Source organism: Aedes aegypti, chromosome 2 (assembly GCF_002204515.2).
Source record: "Aedes aegypti strain LVP_AGWG chromosome 2, AaegL5.0 Primary Assembly, whole genome shotgun sequence".
Classification (NCBI taxonomy): domain Eukaryota; kingdom Metazoa; phylum Arthropoda; class Insecta; order Diptera; family Culicidae; genus Aedes; species Aedes aegypti.
This window is the reverse complement of record NC_035108.1, coordinates 74,986,821-75,008,431: the sequence shown is the minus strand read 5'-3', so window position 1 is coordinate 75,008,431 and position 21,611 is coordinate 74,986,821. Positions and strand designations below refer to the sequence as shown.

At 34.4% G+C, this 21,611-nt stretch overlaps 1 protein-coding gene across 8 annotated transcripts in view; it reads right to left on the bottom strand.

Moving 5' to 3' along the window:
• The window catches only part of LOC5573780 (protein FAM133A), a 341,803-nt gene extending 323,702 nt beyond the window's left edge, over window positions 1–18,101 (bottom strand). For 3 of the 8 annotated variants that reach the window (XM_021841235.1, XM_021841236.1, XM_001654747.2), the window contains exon 1: window positions 17,941–18,098. The gene's annotated coding sequence lies outside the window, so the exon portion shown is untranslated. The other 5 variants (XM_021841231.1, XM_021841232.1, XM_021841237.1 and 2 more) reach the window with 4 other exon arrangements.
• Between the last annotated feature and the right edge of the window lie 3,510 nt (window positions 18,102–21,611).

Sequence of the window (21,611 nt, the reverse complement as noted above, 5' to 3'; positions counted from 1 at the left end):
GACGACGACGACGACAACGACGGGAACAGCGATATATCCTTGTTATCGAGGATTATTTTCGGGCTGGTCTTTGACGACACTTTTTTCGACAGCTTCACAGCGTAAATCACACACAACCTTATCAATTTGACTTCGTTTCGTTCCTGGCACTGTGTTTCGGTTTTTTATCACTTGTTTTGGCACTTTTTATCATGGTGGCAAGGAGAGCGGGTATAAATTTATTATCGAAGCTTCCGCTTGCGAGTGTGACACTTTCGCTGACGCCTAATTGATTCTTTCGAAGGCTAGATTTATCCGTTGGTTAGTCCGTCGTCAAAGATTAAATGATTCGTTTTTGGCAACATTTTGGGCGCTGAATATTCATGTTTAAATCATCGTATTTTGTACTCTCAATCACAACAGGATTTTAATTACATGGAAAACATCATTGTCACATGTCACAAGTGCTCCAAGATCAATGAAGTCTTTAACAACTTCAAACAAATCCTCAATAAGTACTTCTAAAGTTTCAACATAACTAGTTGGTTGGTGAGTTGGTTCACTCTGACTGAACAATTTCTAAGAAAATACCAATCATTTAATGCTTACATGGTCAAACTGGGTTCATATCTATAAGATAAATAATTTTCAAGGTTCTTTGACATCAGTATCGTAAATTCTTCAATAATCCAGCTTAAATTCTTCAATAGATAGCTTGAAAATTTAGGTTTTACAGGGTCAGGGCATTGAAGACCAGAAATTTCCAAATACGCGTTCAGTTAGAGTGGACCAAGTGAAAATTATGAGTACCGACCAAAATATACTGGTCCAATAAGCGGTTTCTAGGACATTCCATACATATGCCATAGAACTACCATAAACTTCTTTATTCTTTTACCATATTTGGATGGGTGGTCAGTAATTGTTACAATTTCTGTGCAGACAGAGCGAACCAAGTGTCAAAAAACATTGAACTGTTTGATTATTGTATATTTTGAATCGGTTTCAGAGTCCGGAAAGTCCGGACAGACCCATCCGAATATGGTAAACGGGAAAAAATCAAAATCTATTGCATTGAATTAAGTAATGTTTATGAATTTCTACTGATGGATGAAAAGAAGAATCATTCGATGTCGAAAAATCTGACAAATTGCTTGAAATGTTTTTCATTTACTCGCATTTCTCAGCGAGCTGATCCTTTTCGCTGTTTTGGTTATAAGCACTTGGTCCACTCTGACTGCATTTTCCTTTGTGGGGACATGATACCACTGCGACCATTAATTTGATCTATTGATACTCTGACTGCATCCTAAGTAAATTTGTTACATATCTCTCACAGTTTACTATATTCATCAAATCTCATCCAAGTGAAATAGAGGTAAGGTAAATTCGCAACTAATGAAAGAATAATCCATTTTTACCGATTTTTGTACTTGGTCCCCTCTGATTTAACGCCGTCCATATATTATATAAATATTCTTAGCCCAGAGCTAGTTTATCTCGGGACCAATGGCTTTACTTCCCTTCCGAAGGGACACTATAACATTTCACGTCATAAGTGACTATCTCGGGGATGGGACTCGATCCCAGGTTCTCGGTTTTTTTTTTTTTTTTTTTTTTTTTTTTTTTTTTAAAATCTTTATTTGAGTGTATTTTAACGCACGAGGCCAGGTTCTCGGTGTGAGAGGCGTGTTTTTAACCACTACACCAGGTTCGCTCCCCCCCCCTCAGGAATCGTGCCCTGTTTTAATGTACATTTTTTTTTCATTCTAACGATCTGGCGGGGTACACCAAATTTTGAGTTTTTTTTCAGAGAAATTAAATTTTTGAAATTCTTATTTTTCTGGTCATTCAGTGAAGTAAATATTTATTGCTGCATGTTTAGCAAACCGGTAGTTTACTGAAATTATCAGCAAGACAGTTGTCAAAAACTTGTTGTTTTTTTTTCATCTAGCTAAATTAACAGTTCTTCAATTAAACAACGTTAGTGAGTATCGAAAATTCTTTTAGAAGTATAAAATCCGGGTTAATTTGGGGAAATTTATTTCTATTGACAGACATTGCTATAAAAACACAAAGGATGATTTAAATTGCCGTAGAATCAAACAAAATATGCTGCAGTCTTCGTCAGATTAACCAGAACCCGTGTAAATGAGTATCAATTACGGGGGATTGTGTTACTTTGGAATGTTGAAGCTCAGTGAAAAAAAAACGGAAATTAGAAGTGAAAACTGAAACACTGTTTATAGTCAAAACGTTTGCCACAATAAACTTTTTGTTTAAACATGGGATCTTAGATTATTTCAGTTGCTTAACTGAATTCAAAGATTATTGGAAATAGTTCAATTACTGATTAATCAGCAAACATATTCACGCATTGCTGAGCGATCAGCATAAGAGTATGCTGAACTCCAGTACAGAAAAAAAACATCAATTTTATGCTTGCATAGAAAACTGATAGAAATCGCATCGGGTTAGAGAACATCGAGTTAGAGAGGTATCGACTTACAGAGGAATCAAAGTGTGCTAGATTGAAGGGACCGTCCATATCATCCAAGTTAGAGGAAATATCGAGGTACAGAATTTCGAGTCATGAAGAGTTTTATTTATTTGGCAGGCTTGGGCTAAGGAAGAGTTGATTGTTTTTAAAAATAAATCCTACAAACGCAGCTATAACATCCTACATTGCTAGTAAAATCCTAAAAATTTTACGCAAAATGTCTTCTGTCAAAAAATGTTGCAAGCAAAACTACTCGGTTTACATTACTTTACGCTGAAAAATGAATCATAAATAATGCGCTTAGAATGACCGAGCCGTCGATCTGTTCATGTGCATTATTTTTGACAAATTGTTCAGCGTATAATCGTGTAAACCGTGCTTTCTCGGTTGCAATTTCACATTCAAGATGCAAGCAAGCACACAATATTCGCGAATGTTGGAAGAAAAATAATGGGACAGTTACAGTTTCACTCAAGATTGCAAGCATTATTGTATGCAATGAGGCAGTTTACATTATTTTTTGTTAAATATTCAGTTATAACTCGTTATACATGACAATCATGAAATTTTGCGTGAAATTTAAAATTAAGATTCTTTTGCTGTGCAGGCTTCAGAAAACTCGGTCGAAATGCTTCAATACATTTGGAAGAATGACATTTGAAAGAGCAAAACTAAAAGTAACACGATAGTTGAAGAAAAATTTGTATGCAATTTTAAATGGAACAAACTTAAATAAATATAGATGTGTGTCCTTTTCATTTTGTTCATACCAGACGCTGACATTTTTATTCGATTTTCGGATAGCTATGAAAGGCATCATTAGAAAATAATAAATCTTTAGGCTGTTTTGTGGAAAACCGAATAAAGTACTGCAACGTTTAATTTCACGAGAGTCTGTATCCATTGACAGATACGCGTATTTCGACTTCAACTGTAATGTCGTCTTCAGTGTCGTGTAATGCTAGTAGAAATAAATGTTGTTGTACTAAAATGCTCATACAATCATAAATGTTTCATGCAAAACACCTTTTTTTCATCGCAACATTCATATTCTACACACCAAATTTTTATTGCTGAGTGATTCCAAGCAACAGCACCAAAATTTGGTTAATTTTTTAATTCATTTTTTTCTATTGAGCTGAAACTTTGCACAGTTTTCCAGTTCCATCTAAATCGTCATTTTCCGATATCAAATCTTCAAGTTGAGTCACGACTAACTTTTCAAAAGAGTGTATGTGAAAATGGTTCAAAAATATTCAAAAAGCTGCACAGCAAAAACTGTCGTTCGATTGTAAGACAACTAAAGAAACAAAGTTAGACAACTAAATAAAGATTCCAAAAAAAATACACACAGTAAAAAAAAATTTTTTTTGCATTAAAAAACATAATTTTTGACACAAAAACTCAAATATCCTATCTGAATACCAACGTAATTTTTTGATGGAAAACGGTCCATTATATTTGCTATCTACCATAAAAATTTGGTGATGGTAAACCAATAAACAAAAAAGTTATGACATTTCAAACATGTCACAATTTTCACATTTAGTGAAAAAAAAATTTTTTTTTTTCGGTGTAAATTATTACGGGAACCGCAGTTTGTTGCTGATTTTATTGTTAAGGGCCTTGCGTGAATTAAACAAGTCGTTTTCATGTATTCATTAGTATTTTGTATATTATATGTATAAATATTATGTATATGTATAAATATTATATGTATATGTATATATGTATAAATTAAAATGAATTAACAGATTACACGAAAATAATTTTTTTTTTACCAGGATATTTTTTTAGAGTATGATCGATGAGTTTCTAAATGTTATATATAAACTTTAAAAGTTTTGGATTTGGGTATGCGTTATGAGATCATGAAAACATTTTATTAATACTTATTTATTTATTTATTGTTATTCAATTTTTTTTACAATATCGAACACTTTTGCATCATTATCAGTACAGTTCGAGTACAGTTTTGCTTTAATTTTATTTTCTGACAGTGGAATGAAACAGTGAAATTTTTGGGTTCCTTGGATCGTTTTCGCGTTATTATATTGCTCGCTGAGCTCTGATGCCGTTAATTCGTACTCTTCAGTAGTAGTAAAACAAAATGATAATTTTGTTAAATCTTCTTCTTTTCTGCGATTCGCCCAATCAAATAGTTCTTTTGCAGTTTTAATTGGATGCTCACGTTCTTTGGCTAAACTTGCTCTTGTGGCCATGCGCTTTATGGTTCCTCCAATAGCATCACATGGACCTTTGCCATGTGACGTAGCAAAGAAATGCCATTCTGCATCAATTCCGTACTTTGATTTAAATTGACATAGGCTTGAAAAATTCTTACGGTTTTTGTACTGCGATGCTGCTCCATCAGACATGAAATATATCTTTCTGATTTCTTTATCCTTATCAACGCGTAAAAAGTTAATCATTTTGGCAATGAACAAATTTACAGATACTGAGTCGTGTCTTAAATCTTCGGAAATTACAATAAAACTAAAATGTTCAATTTGCGTACTTCCATTGAAATAAATAACGAATGGATGAATTGTAGCTTGTTGTACGTTCCAGTGATGGGACTGCACTTCATCTTGCAATACAAAGCTATAGTTTTCAGAAAAATCACAAATGACTAAAAATTCACCATCTTGTAATGTATTTTTCGTATTTTTTAAAAAGCGGGATTACTCTGTTTTAATAAAGTCGTGAGGAATTAAACTTTCTAATTTCAAGCAAAAACTCATCTACAGGTTTTACAATAGTTTCTAGGTCACACCTATCCGTGGTCACCCATTGCTCAACTGATAACTGATCAATATAATTTTCTTCAAACTCAGCGAATAAAGTATTTTCCAATGATGAAGAATCTGGACAATCCGAACAAGATCGTAGATAGCAATTTGATGTTGTATTTTCACACAAAAGACTACCAGTTAACATTTTAATATCCTTCGATAAATTGATTCTTTTCAAACTATGTAAGATTAGGTTAATATTTTCGTGTGTTGTGCACACACAAACATTATGTGTTCCTGAATTGGATAGAAGCTTGCATTGCCTTGGACGAAGGCTTGCAAATGAGGAAAAACCTACCTTAATATTTTCGTTAATTTCCTTGAAGCGTGTATACGCTTCTTTCAAAGTAGTCATCATTAATCGTTTTTGGATTGCTTGACGCTTTCCATCTTTTTTTACAGATACATAATCTTTTTGGTCAGGCATAGCTCTACTTACTTCATCGTCTTCAAAATATTGAATTATTTTTTCTTTTGTCTCAACTGTTAATGAAGTAGTCGACCTAGCATTTTTGGTTGCAAGACAGTTATTTTTGAATTGTTTTGCCTCTTTTGCTGTATTTCTATTGGTTTTGAATTCATCAATGGCGTCTTGAATAGACCACGAGCTTTGCAGCATCGACAAAATCAATAATTTTTCTTGCCTTGTCGTGGCTAGATTCGAGAGCCTTTCCTTCATATTCATAATTACCTGATCGTAGTCTGTATTTTCCACATCCTCAGGTCCTAATTTGAAGAGGTTTCTTCGTACAGCTTCGTTGATTTCACGGTATTTTTTCTCGGGATAATTGACGTAACCCATCTTCGTCCATTTAATCGGAGTCACTTTTATTCCAGCTATCCCTTCGTTGAAGCGTTCGATGTTGACCTTCTGGATGCACTCATCTTCTGATTGATTTGTCGCTGATGGTACCGTGGCAAGACTATCTGCACTTGGTACTTCTGGTAACTCCTCAGTTGTTGTCGGTGCATCTAGTAATTCCTCAGTTGTTGTTGTTTTCGAACTTCCTGCAACCTGATCCACCGATGATGTACAGATTGCCCGTTTGTCAACGTTTAAACGGCAGGACGTACAAATGCGTAAATTTGTATTCAATGTAGACATTGGAGCATAACCAGCCGCTTTCAGTTTATCTATGGTGCTTTCGGTGAGATTTCGTAGCTCTTTCGAACACTTTTTTTCTGCAAACGGCCTGCAACAGTTGAGAAAGCGACTACTCATGTTGCTCTTTAGATTTTAATAAACAAAATCACTTTTAAGTTTTTACTGACTAGTTTGGTGTCGTTGGCTTGACTGAAGAAAAATTTTACAATTAAATCTTTTATAACCATAGTGGTAGTATATTTTTAGCTTTTTCGTGAGTATGTTCATGGTATGTACCTATCATGTTTTTGATGTTGTTGAAGTTACTCGCTTTCTCCCAAATATGATTAACAAAGTCTATTCTTTACCAAGGCGGGTCTATACCCAGGTGTAATCAGATTTTAACTTTGTGGAGAAAACCAGCGCCGAGAAAACCGACCTGCTTTACGTATACTAGATCACCTGGGTATAGACCCGCCTTGTTCTCTACGAGGTAAACTTTTTGCAGGTAAACTAGTCGTATACCTGTATAGAAAACTTTTTTTGTAGCTTTTGTCTTCAATATTAGATTTCTTATAGGTTTCTTTTATCAAAAGGTTTCAACACTATTGAGAGAATTTTTCTTCAGCTACTTACAATAAAAAATATGACACTATCAAGACTTTAGATCACAACACTGGATCGCGTCTAACTTTCTAATAGATGCTATAATAGTTATGAATAATTAAATAAAATATCATGAAAACAACTTGTTAACCTCATGTGGTACCCTTAACAAAAAATTCAGCAACAAACTGCGGTCCTAAAAAAAATTAACAATGAAAAAAAAAAAATTTCACTAAGTGTCAAATTTGTGAAATATTTGAAATGTCATAACTTTTTTGTTTATTGGCTTACCATCACCAAATTTTTATGGTAATGGACCGTTTTCCCTCAAAAAAATACGTTGGTATTCCGATAGGGTTTTGAGATATTTGAGTTTTTGTGACAAAAATGATGTTTTTTAATGCAAAAAAAAATTTTTTTACTGTGTGTATTTTTTTGGAATCTTTATTTAGTTGTCTAACTTTGTTTCTTTAGTTGTCTAACAATCGAACGAACCGTTTTTGCTGTGCAGCTTTTTGAATATTTTTGAACCATTTTCACATACACCTTTTTGAAAAGTTAATCGTGACCCAACTTGAAGATTTGATATCGGAAAATGACGATTTAGATGGAACTGAAAAACTGTGCAAAGTTTCAGATATTTTTGAAATGGTCGATCAGAATCGACTTGCATGCCTCCGTGGAATCCCTCTGCTGGCAACCGATGACAATCGATATTTCCATGAATATTTTCAAATTTACTCCAAATGTTAAATAATTTCAAAAAATCGATAATAATGATTATACTGATTGTAAAATGAAAGTCATTTTGGCCATTCCAAGATAATTAAATTTTAAACTTTTGAAGATTATTCAAACAGTGTCACCTTGACAAATATGCTAAAATTTTAATATTTTTAACATTATAATTACAATTTTGAATTAATTTTGTCAAAATATGTGTTCTGTATTCTGTACACCTCCTTAACTTTTTTTTTTGCTGGGTAGTGCAATTCAAAAGTCCAAGCATGCGATTTTGTTTTTTTTTGTCTCCGCCGGAGTGATTTTTCCGTTTACGCGTTTTGCTGGGCAGTGCGATTTGGAAGCCCAGTTTTTTGTCACGTTCAATTTTTCCATTCACGGGTTTTGCTGTACAGTGGTTTGCTAAGACGACTTTAGTCATAAGAATCGATTGAAAGTTAGATTGCAGAATTCGGTGAGTTTGTTCCAAAATGAATCAATGCCAAAATATTATTCATAGGTCAGCCAAACGTATCCCATGGCCTTTCTCATCCCATTAACAATCCGCAATATCCCGTAGCACCTATGAGAGATCGTAGAGTACTCTGCATCTTTCTTAACAAGATGCTTTTAAACTTAATAAATTTGATTTTTTTCATTAAAAAATCATGTTTTTGGGAAGTTTATGTTGAATAACTAAGTCAAACCCATTTTTTAAAATAATATGTTGTATGAACAGTTTGAAAACAACTAAATTTCTTCAAAATCATGTAAAAAGATTTGGAATCGTTTGAGTATTTATGTATAGTCAAACAGATATGAATTTTGTGGAAAAATTTAGCGAAAACTCTTTTTAACTAAAACTATTTTCGATTTTAGACAAATTTGATGTTCTTCAAAGTTTTTAATAACTTAATTTTGAAGATAAAGATGCCAAAAGCTAGTTAGAAAATTGGTTGGAAAGTAACGATGTTATGGTGACATCACTGAAGGCTATATTTTATAACTAGAAAATTGACCTTCAAGACGCTTGTGCCACCTCTAAATTTTAATATTTTTAGCTCTTACTTTGAGGATTCTCTTTTAATACGATTTGAATTGATTAGAGCACACGAATTTTCGGTTTGGAGAACTTTTGAAAAATAAATCGCACCCCAGTGCCCAGGAAGTCAAGTCCACCCTGGACCAACTGGGAATTGAACTCAGACACTTTCAGCATGGCTTTGCTTTGTAGCCGCGGACTATAAACACACGGCTAAGGAAGACCTCGACAAGATGGATTTATTCTAACATTATAATTGTTTCTTTGATTTTCATTTGAATCAACGTTTTTTTTTTTTAAATTAAAGTTTCCTACGTCAATACCCCGAATGTTGGAAAATAATTAGTTAATCATTGAAATTATATTCCGGACTTTTTCTGTTATCTTGAGAATCCAGTTAACTAATGAAATTTTGAAGAGTCTTCTATTTCAATTCGAGCATTTGTGTAAATTTAAGTTATAGAAAGCTTGATGATTGAGGTGGAATTCAAGAGTGTTTCTGAACTGAGTAATCGTTGCCAAGGTTTCTCATAGCCAGGCGTTGCAGAATTCGCTCTCATTTGAGAATGAAGCACGATCAAAGCAAGCAAAGAAAAACATCCCATCTGTTGCGGTCCACGATCGTCATTGTATCGCAAGGTGTAACAAGTCTGATAAATGGAAGCAGCGAGCGAGAGCCCCAACGAGAGAGCGATGATAAAATCCATTTTTCTCGCTTGTTTACCGTTGGGGATAGGTGTTTTTCTTTACTGGCACGATAAACAATCCACGAACTTCCAATAACAACAGTGTCCCCCAGGCTTGGAGCATGTTTAGAGGGGTTTTATCATGCACTACTATCCCCCAGTCTGATCAAACTTGTAGCAGTATACGATAAACAGTCTCTCATAATGCACAATGGTCGGAAAAAATTGAAGTTTGGCCAAAACTATTTTTATCGCCTTGATCGATGAAATATGTAATCTGAATATGTTATTTGGCGTTTTTATTGTTTCAGAAGGGGTTATTCACAAATTACGTAACCTTTAAAATAAGTTTTTTTTTATATTAAAATTGTTATCAAACTGGGCTGAAAGCGCAAATTTTGTTTGTATTTGATCAAGTTTGATCAAAATATGTATGAATAGTGGTTAAATATATTTTAAATAAACTTTGTATGAAAAATATCGTCAAAATATATGAAAAATATTGAATTATTTAAATAGCTCTAACTTGCAAATCAGCAAATTTCTGCAAAAATTTCAAAGGTTTTTTGTTAGATCTAAAGATGCTTTTAGATGTGCAATATTCAAAATGGCGGCGACATGACGCGACAAGAGTTGTTTTTCATGTTCAATATCATCAGAATTACAAAAGTGTAATATTCAATAGTATTAAAACTTCAACCAAATATTTTTTTCCATCCTTATGCTCGATAAAAGTGTTGAACCATAAGCTTTCAGATAGTGCATAACTCTGGGGAAATATTGCATTCCTTAATTATAAACTTTGTACTCTATTTTATTGTTACATTTTTCAATTTTTTGACTTCAGCCCATTTGCCGTCAGAAAAGTCATAGAAATTTAAATTTTAGTACAATTTCAATTAGGGATCATAAAAATATAACACATAAGGTATATTTTGAAATGATAAAAACCATAAAAATCTCAAAAAAGTTTTTGGTAGTTTTGGCCGCCCCTTTATATGGAGCCCGACCATTGTGTAATGTGCAGCATGTTATGATAGTTACAGAGAGCGATACGTGAGAGATTCTCTCAATTTTCTCAGGTTTCAATCCCTGCTCATAGCTTTTTAATTGTGAAAATTTTGAATAATTTTAAAATAATCAAACTGATCCTTCTCAAACTCTAATTTATGACATATTTTGGGTGATGATAAAGACTATTGTCAAACGTTGAAAAGTGGTTTCACAGCAATGTGTAAATAAAAAACATTTACAATAATAAATCTTCGAGATGTTCAGTGGAATATATAAGTAGATGAAAAACCGAATTTAGTACTATACCATTTAATTCCACTAGAGTTTGTATCCTTTAACAGACACCCGTATTTCGACTACAGGGTCTTGTCCCGGGAATCCCGGGACAAAAATCCCGGGAAATCCCGGGATCTGAAAAATCCCGAATCCCGGAATATTTTCGAAAATCACGGGATTTACCGAAATCGTATATTGAATTAGAAAATACTGCTGTGTAATTTTCAAATTATGGCACAAAACAAACGACATGTTTTCCTGATGACTGTTAGTTGCTTTTAGTTCGCTAAGTAAGGATTTTATTGAAATTATACGAGCTTTTGGGCTTGAACTTGATTTATTTTTCTGGTACACTAGAAATTTTATTTCCAATTTAATTTTGAAAACTGGCAAAATAAAACTTGATAACTTGAAATAACATTTTAGAAACATTTTTGTATATAATTTTTATTGTGATTTCCAATGTCCATTAAAGACCAAGGGTAAACGCGGCAAATCAATTGCGTGTGCATTTCAAATAGACACAAAGCTCAAATCATTTTGGAATGCATAGTGAATTTTTAAATTTGTTTGCTTAGCATTGTCTCGTTTAGCATTGAGGGTATTTTTTGAGTAATTCAATACTAATCTCGAGTTGAAATGGTGGGACAGGAGTAGGATGAAATTCAACTTTTGAATATAATGTCAATAAATTTCTGCAGGTTTATCTACGTTCAAAGTGTGTCTCAATCATCAAACTAATATTTTGTTAGTAAAATTTCAAAGCATATGTTCTTGGTCTGACGCAGACATGTTCCAATCTTCGTTCCAATTCATCGAAAAAAAAAATCATTTGAGTCAAAGCTTACACTCTTACAGTTACATGAATGACAATAAAGAATGATTTCGACAGCTTTTTCTAAATAAATTTGAGAGTATTTTGTATCACCTATTCTCCACGCATCACGAATGGAATTTATTCAAATTTTACTATGATCAAGAACTATTGTCGTCGCATACAGGTAAATAGGTGTAATATTGATGAAAGAAATGGTCGGGGTTCTGCTAAACCGCACCAAGTGCCATTTTTTCCCTAATTGACTTTTTTACACCAGAGGACTCAAATAATCATTACCTTTCTACCATAAAAATATCAAGTAATTTGAACAGTCCCTTGTAATCTTAGATCAAAAATTTTCTTTGGGTGGACATGAAAAACTGTATTTATTTTCAGCCAGAGCGAACCATAAACCAACGCACGTCATCAGAGGAAATTCATTTTTCAGATATAAGACTATATTTTTTTAACTTCCTTCTATATTTTTAAAATTTATCCATTCCAAGCAACTCATAGAAATAGAAGCCAGTGAAATTGGGCAGCAATTGATTAATTAAAATTAACTATTGCTCCAGTGGCGTTGATCTATTTTCTTTCAAATTTTATCCAGCCACACCGCACTAAGTACTGTTTATCTGAAAATCACATTTAGACATGAAGTAAAGGTATTTACATGCAATAAATACTTGCGTTAGCTTGTTATATAATATGTTTATCAAACCACACAGAAGCTGTAATAAAAAAACGAATTAATTTAATCTGATACTGTGTGAACAACTCAGGTGGACTTGGTGCGCTTTAGTTGTTCAGAAAATGGCATTATCGCCATCAAACCCCGACAGAAAAACTGCACATTACTTGATTCAAGTTCAAGTCTTCAAGAAGTGAAGATGACCTAGTGGTAGCACACTAGATTATCACTCAGAAGGCAAGAGTTCGAAACCCAATGAAACTTTTTTTCTGATGTTCTATCCGATGGTGATGGAAATCAAACAACTTTTTGATTCTGTGATTATTTTTATATGCAGAAAAACGTCAGCAGGTCAATGTACATCTGAAAAGATGGTGATTTCTGTTGAATACTTCACGCATTGAATTGTGAACTTGATCACCAAAGGTGCACCAAATGGGATCAACTTGGTGCGCTTTGGCAGAGCGAATTCATGGTTTTCTTCGATCTATGTATGAACACGTGAGAACCTTGATTCAATACATACGAACCCTTCCCATAAACACTTGTGACATGGATTCCAACATGCACGGTGATGGTAAACATCACTTGTCTCCAATTTTACTTGTGTTGTTGAAAACTGTGAAACACATCCAACCATACCGAACCAAGTACCATATTTTTCAATTTTTGTTCAGCCAGAGTGAACTGAGTGCTTCATATTGTTTAATGAAATCCAATTACATCGTTAATTTTTGATGATTTACTAGTATATTTAATCTCGGTGTACTTATTGAACACTGTTAATCGCATGTGAGCGATAAATAAATTAAAATTGCCATCCGTGATAAACTAGTACATGAAAAAACTTTAAAGTAAAATATCTCGGAACGAAGATTTTGGCACTTGGTGCGGTTTAGCAGAGCCCCGACCAAATGTGAGATAGTATAGTTTTTTTTGGTAATTACAATCCAACTGTGCCTAGAAAATCTGGTTCGGTTACTGTAAAATTACTCTTTAAAACTAATCTTTGCTTCAAAACCCACTCCGACCGTTCTTTATTCATTTTAGAAGAATTTAATGTTATCCCGGGATTTTGATAAATAAAATTCAGAATCCTGGGATTTTTTGAGCCCGGGAAACAAGGCCCTCAAATTTCGACCTCAAATGTAAGCCCGACTTCAATGTCGTGTACTAAGGTAGCTTCTGAAAAGGGTACAAGACGTTTTTTTGTATACGGTCCAAATATTGACGGTTCAAAACAAACCGGACAATATGCCCCTCCAAATAACAAAGTTTTGCAGCGTTGTAAAAATGTTTCCAAGAAGAATTCCACCACTCGCTAAGATCAAAAGGGGCCATAAGCAGTTGTCTGCCGGTAAAAGTTTTTGTAATAAGTAGAGTAATAAAGAATGGGCTTTATTTACAACGAGGCTTGCTTATCGGACGCAAAACTTTACGGCAAAAAGCTGATTTTCCATATTTTTGGAATTTCTATTGGATGTTCATACTGCTCAGATCATTTTTACGCAGACAGGGGTCATGCACAAATTACGTCACGTTCCAAGGGGGGGAGGTGGTCGAGCCAAGCGTGACAAGCCTTACAAAATTTTCGGAGGACAAAAAGTGCGACAAAAGGGGGGAGGGGGAGGTGGTCAAAAAAGTTGAAATTTAGCGTGACATAATTTGTGTACCATCCCATATTTCAGATATTTAATCATATTTACGTGTCTTCTTTAACACTTTCTTCTTTCTCAATCCCTTGAAAATGAAGTGGGCGTATTGCCTGGTGGGGGCGCATTATACCAATTGACCCTATAATGACACATATTTGAGCTGTTCAGTAATTTAAGGTGAAAGCTTAATGAGCACATAAACATAATGTTGCCACCCACTCGAGCCACCCGCTAAAGCACTCTCTCGAGCCACCCAACAAGGCGGAGCACAATGTTACGTGCGTCGGCCAAAAATAAAGCATCATGTTCCATGTACACCTCCACCCACAGAATTATGTAGGCAGTATTACTTGCACACGTTGCATACAAAAGTATTATTGTCGATTTAAATTCATCAACATCTTCATAAAAGCTCAAAATCACAATTTTATTTTACATGGTAGTGAAAACATGTTTTTTGGCCAAAATTATTAACATTTTTCACACTATGCGTGTGATGTTTACTTTTTTTTGCAGTTTTCTCCTCTCTTCTCTCGCTTCTCACGGACGGAGAATGTTGCCATCAGTATGCATTTGAATTCTACAATCAATTGTACGGTATAATATATAATATTCATTTTTGCTGTTAAATTGCGTCGTACATTGTTTTTCTCACGCATAACAATGTTTTGCAACACTTTTGACATTGCACACCTTCTAAGTGTTACGAAATTGAAAATAGGTGGTTGTAGCAAGTGTATGAATACCCAAACAATTTTAATTCCAAACATGAAAACTGACATCACTTCCAATCAGTGAGAGTGGTGCATACGATTAATAAACAATGTTGGCTCAGTGAATTTGCGTTCCGGTTCTGTTTTCGAGCACAAATTGACGAATATAAATAATTTATTGCTCCCAGGAGCATTGTGTGTGAAAAATTAAAGTATTTTACGTATCGCATTAGATTTATGAATTGCTGCGGTGAGTAGAAATACGATTAAAATTAGTTTTAGAACGGGCACCGAGAAGCCAGAAAACAATATCTCGGTGCGTGAAGAAGAAGTGATTCGGTAGTGCGTGGTATTTTACAACACAAATTACAGCAATAACTACGTGTTTGCATTCAAAAACTGGTAATTTGTGAAAAACACATTATGGAATGGGTTCAATTAAGAAACTTCCCCTCTACAATAAGGCTAGTAACTTCAAATAATCATTTTTTTTGTGATCGCTCCCCAAAACACTGTGAGAAGTGTGGGAGGAGGGAGCGGAAAGTGAAGGGGGAAGAAAAGTGCCATATTAGAGGCCATTTAGGTACTTATGGAGATTTGTCCTTAATACGCATGGTTTTTTCAAATTATTTAACTCATTTCACTTGAATAAGATGGATAAATTATGGGTGAAATTATGAAAAAATATCCACGTGCTCGGCTGGGATTCGAACCCATGACTCTTGTATGCTAGACGAGCGCTTTACCAACTAAGCTACCGTGCCACTATCCGCATTTTGTTTTGGTTTTGTTCCGGTTCAGCTGACGTGATCGCCACTTTCCATCACTGCATATATGATGGAATCCAACAAGGGTTGATTTTTTAAGTGTAAGGTTCGTACGATTCGCAGGGAATTGATGAAATTTCCATACATCAAAGGAGAGATGTCAGGTGGTTGTGCACATCCTGATTATAACTTCTTGTTTTGCCCATGCGTAATCTTTTAGTTATTCGGAAATTCAACAATGCAGTGCTAAACGTATTTTCTTAGTATATTTTCAGGGGTTCCTTCAGTGATAACCTCAGAAATTTCTTCAGAGAGTTTTCTAAGGCACATCGAGGAATTGAGGATTTTGGAATATTTTCATGAATTCCTCTTTCATTTTTTCATGGACTTTTCCAGGTAAAACCCTAAATATTGATCCAGAAATGAAACTAAGACTTTTTCAATGGTTTTCAAATCGTTCCAAGTGTTCAAGCACTCTTGTTATATTTTACATTTCAAGTGTTGTGAAGCACTCTTTTTATATTTTTGTACAGTAATCCCGATAAAAGTTTGGTCAAAGCTTTTTTTTAAGCAGTTTTTTTACGGATATATTTGTTTAAAATTGTCGTGAATAAATTTTGTGATAGTATCCTCTATGAGTTCTATCTCTTCTGAGGTTATTTTATTGATTTTCGGAGGATGGAAGTTCAATAGGTTGTCTCTTAGGTGTTTTTCAAGATACAAGCGATTCGAGGGTCATAACTTGTTCAATTATTTTCCAGATAATTATTGATTCCATGTCCATGTATGATTCTATGGAGAAAAATTACCTGTTGCAGGTCAGTTCTTACATGGCTTTCCGATAAAAAAAAATTGGCTGATATGTGAGTAATAGTAATAAAATAGCAGATGAGCTGTCATCTTCATTTAAAACGTTGTATGCTTTGCCGAAAAGGAGATGCAATTTCGAATTTACTGTTGAGAATTGCATTCGAGATTTCAAATAGCAAAGCAGCTTAAGCTAAAGAATGGTCCGATCCTGTCTGGAGTTCACAGATAATAAAATGAAATTCACTCTTTTTGTGAGACTTTAATGGACGGTATTGAAAATAAAACAGCATAAGCAATTCTCAATTGAATCATTCCCGAACAAATTCCAGGTTTTCCAGTCTTCAAATGAAATGGTTTACGAAGAGAAGCAGTCCCAGAAGCAGTTTTACTGGTCCATCTTAAATAATTTTCTTCTATAATAAGTTCACTTTACTCTTACGAAACCCCTTCAACATGTTCTTTTCTACATCGCTTCTTGTTAGTATCACCTTTGAGGAGGTCTTTGCACTCTTTTCTCTGAACCACTCGCTTCCATAGTATTTCTCTCGTTCAACTGTTTTCTTCCCACTTAGTGCGGTCCAGCATCCGTCTTCTCCTGGTTAATTTTCACACATAACTATATTTATTGATTTTATTACTCTCAATTAACAACAACAGCGAAGAAGATCGTCTTCTTCTTCTCCAGCTGCAACATTCTAGCAGCGCTTCTGGTTCTGGATCGTCTCACTTCTTCTTATCTCGTACGCTCCTTTGCCCACAGGCTGTGACTCGTTTACTCCCGTTATGATCGGACACAACAGGCTCCAACCAACAGCTGAACATCTCTCCATGAGCAGTGCCACTTTTCAATTATATTTACCAATTATCTCAATTGAGTGCAGTTTATTCGTCACGCTGCTGCCCGACCAGAAGCATAGAACAAGATTATAACTTCTTTCTTGTAACAGCAGTTGAAAATAACAGAAGTTTATATCACTTTGCTATCTAAATGACTTTGTTCTTAACCTATTACATTTTTGTAACACATTTATAACACCATTTGTTACATATTTGACATTCCATTTGTAAGTTTTTTGTAAACAATATCCAAAGTTATGAACAGAAACATAATTTGCAATAATGTTGTTATTTTGTTACATATTCTGTAATAATTTTGTTATAAATATAGTTGAATATGGTATTTTTTTGTTTTATTTGGTGCAAATTTTATTATAATTTTATTTTCATCACTAGCGGTAAAAGTTTTATAACCAATGATGATATGAAAAAAAAACATATCAGGAGATCACATTCTGTTATAATCTCGTTTCTTCCGTCTGGTCGGGTGCTGTTTGCCCTCCGGCTTCCCGATTACAATCCCGACTTGATTATTTTCAATTATGGCAGCAATTTAGGAATGGGTTCTTCTCCGTGGCCGTCTTTTGCGTCGTCGTCATCGCCGTCATCATCCAACTTGGCTCAATTCGTTTCTATCCTTTCTTCATCAAATATCTTCTCCGATTTCAGCATTCTCAATCCAATAACAATCCCGGAAAATAAACCCACTAAGTCAAACAAGGATGCTGCGGAAAATTTCCTTCTCCTCATCCTTTCCGCCCACCCACACAAACTTCCAATCTTTCGCCAGTCGAGCTTCTAAGCTCACGGTGCCACTTTCTGAACTTTTTTCATTGCACTTCATCTCCACCCAAAGTGACACGCTTCACAAACCACCTCAAAGAGGACCCCCCAGGAAAATTTTCATTCACCCCTCTAGCAATCATAGGAAAAAAGAAAGAAACTCACTTCTCCCCAGTACAGCAGTTAAACACACCAAAGCACTATCCCTGAATCACTGTCACCTAAACTAACTTTTCTTCCTTCTTCTATATTGGAAACCCGCCTCGGAGCAAAGAACCGTCGCGATTGACCAGGACGATGGCTGACACTATTGTGAGGATCGGTTTTGGCGTTGTTTTATGCGCGATAGGCAACCACCCATCAGAGCTAGGCTACTCTCCGCCGCTCTCGGGAGATTATGCTTCTGAAGCTATGCTATAGTGCTCTTCGTCGAGTTTTGGCAGTAGGAACAAGGCGTGTGAGATGAGAGAATTTCATACCTATACATCGATGAAAGCATAAAATATCTTCGAGCGGTCATGTGGTGGCTGAGTGATTTTACTTTCTGTGCATAGTGATAGGCGTTGGCATCTACTTTGAAAATCGATGGTATATCAGGATCTACACAGCTCAAAATATTTTGTAAATTTCAGTGTATTTTCATGCACATATTTGGAGCATCAAAATAAACTGAAATGTCAACGACATTCGCTTATTTTTCAATCGAATGCACTTTAAATTTACACGACCATGTAATACTCAAGCATCTGTAGTTGAAAATTAAACGAGATGCTGTAACAATAGATGAATTTGATTTACTTTTATTATATTCTTCTGTTTACACTACATTGAAATTTTAATATTTTATCTGTGTATACACAGCAAAAAACTAATATCAGCTGACGTTAGTTTTGGTTTTGTATTAAAAATCGCAAGTGAGTGAATTTTTATCACACCTATTTTACAACAATATTTCGTTCAAAATGTAAATGGATTCGATTATTAAAAATGCAGAAAAAATTTCGAATAATAATACAAAACTTATACCAAACTGAACTCTATAATCTACACACCAAAAAAATCTTAGATTTACACGTAACGTTATTTTAGTTTCAATCATGCAAAGCCATCTCTCATGTATTCTTCAATGATAAAACCTATAAACACATCTATTCTATCCAACATTGTTACCAAATTCCTTAATATTGAACGCGAAACGTGCTCTCTCAAAGAATGTTGCTTGCAAAACGGCTCGGTTAACATGATTTTCCCGCTGAAAATTAAATCATAAATAATGCACATGGAATGACTAGCCGTCGATCCATTCATGTGCATTATTTTTGGCAGAATATTCAGCGTGGAACCATGTAATTTGAGCGATCTTGTTTGCAATTTCACTTTCAAGATGCAAGAAAGCATGCAACATTGTCGAATGTTGCATGTAAGATCATGAAATGTTTTAGTTTCACTCAAGATTGCAAGCATTTTCGAATGCAATGAGACAGTTTACATTATTTATCGTTGATTATTCAGTTATAATTTGTTTTACATGATTATCATGAATATATACGCGCCAAGTAAATTTGAGAATTTTTTGCTGTGTAAGATTATAAGGTCGTTTTCGCCGGTGCTCCATTTTTTGTCCAATAAAGTCCTAAAATTTTCAATAAACTCTTGTTTTTTTTTTTGAATAATACGATAAAGCGTATTTTTGCTACTACTTTGATAATTTTTCCCGCTCAAATAGCAGCTATATCATATTAAAATTTTTAATATTTGAAAATTGAGTAAACATGTGTTTTTAGCTTAAACTTCAGCGTTTGGTACAAAAATTGGGACAGGGCTTTAGGACCCCGACCAGTTGATTATAATAGAGTTGTAAGAGATTTTGTTGCTCAATTGGCGCGTTTTTTTTCTATTAAAATATGTTATAATTTTGGCTGATTAGTAGTTATAATAACAAATATTATAACTTAACTTCCTCTACGCTAATCAAAATTTTAACAAAATATGTTATAATTTAATCAAAAATTTAATTCTTTGTTTTTGCAATTCAAACAAAGTATACTCATTTTGTTATCTTGTATAACCGAATTATAACAAAATTTGTTATACCAATTGTGCTTATCATTTTTATAACAAGTTGTGTTATAATTATGTTTTGAATTGAAACAAATTTGTAACAGCCTTTGTTGTTATTACTGATTTTGTTTCAATTACAGTTAACTCTCCCTTACTCGATATTTCGTATCTCGATATCGAGTTAGAAAACCATTGTAAAAGTTGGTTTTCATGGCTACCTTGATGGTCCCTTGGATTGCAGCTGCTCTGGTTTTGTGTTCTGTAACTCGATATCTCCCTAACTCGATGGTCCCTTCAATATCGAGTTGTGGAGAGTTGACTGTATGTTATAATTTCTTCCATTAACTCAAAGTGCTTCTAACAGAAATGACACAAAATTTGTTATTTGTAACAAATCGTGATATAATTGTGCTGCAATTTTGTTGTTGCCCACTGGTCGGGACCCTATTGTGTAACAGTTCCAAAAAAATAGACCACCAAAAATTGAACAAATTTTATCTGCTTCCACCTAGTTTGATCTAAATTCCATTTCAATTGAATTTGTCATTAATTTAACGGCTGCTCTCCTGGATTGTTAAGAAAATCAAAGACATTTTTGCGTCGATCTGTGATACCACGATTACTGTTAGTTATCAACTAAGAATGGATTTTCTCAAAGTTCGAGAAGTATCCAAATCCGGAAGCGGTGCGTTTTTTGTATGTGCATTCATGATCTCAAATTCCAAAGTTGGACATCTTGCATGTTTTAGATGCAAATTCATTGGGCGATAAGAATTTTTAGTTTTTTACCATATCAACAATATCTAGGAAGAGTAAATATTAACCGTATCAGAGTAAAAACGCATTTCTCCAAGGTTTTGTCAGGGAATTACAAGAGATATTATGCAGGCAATAGTTCAGAGATATATTTTTGGAAACTCGTTTAGAGAATGCACTGTTTTAATGATTTCAACCAAAATTTCATAAAGAAATATGTCAGATATTTAACAAGAATTCTTCAACGACACCTCCAGAGACTCCTCTAAGTGTTCTTCCACAGATTTGTCGAAAGATTGTTACCGGAATTCTACAGGATTCTACCAGGGATTTCTCCTGTTGTTTCTCCAAAGAATGCCCAATTTTTTTACTCGGAAACTCCTTCAATGATTTCTTTATGGCCATTTCTCAAGGAATTTGTGTTGAAAAATTCCAACACGAAATAATTCAGATATTTTTTTCGAAAACTTTTGCAAGGATTTCAATAGTTCCTTCAAAGATTTCACCTAGACATGGTGCAGACATTTTCCAGAAATTTCTCTACGGTTTCTTCCATAGAACTCTCCGAGTACTCCACCTGGAATTTCTCCAGAGTTTCACCAGGGATTCATCCAGAGATTTCTTCTACGAAGAACTCCACTGGGGATTCTTCATGAGAGGTCTGTTCAGATTTTTAAAAGGAATTTGTCCATCGATTCCTTCAGGAATTCCTCCAGAAGTTGCTTCAAAAATTTCTCAAGGATCTTTAGGGGCATATTGCCAGGAAAACATTCATAAATATTTTTAAAACTTCTTTATGCACTCCAGTGTTAGCTTCTCCGAAAATTTCTCCACAGATTCAACCAGAAATTCTTCCGATGATTCTCATATAGATTTCTCCAGGGTTCTATCAAGAGCTCCTCCAGGATTTCTCTCTCAATTTCTCCTGGAATTCCTATAGAAAATCGTTCATTTTCCTCTAAGAAAATTTCGCCGTCTAATAATTCAGAGGTTATTTCGAAAACTTCTCAATGAATTTC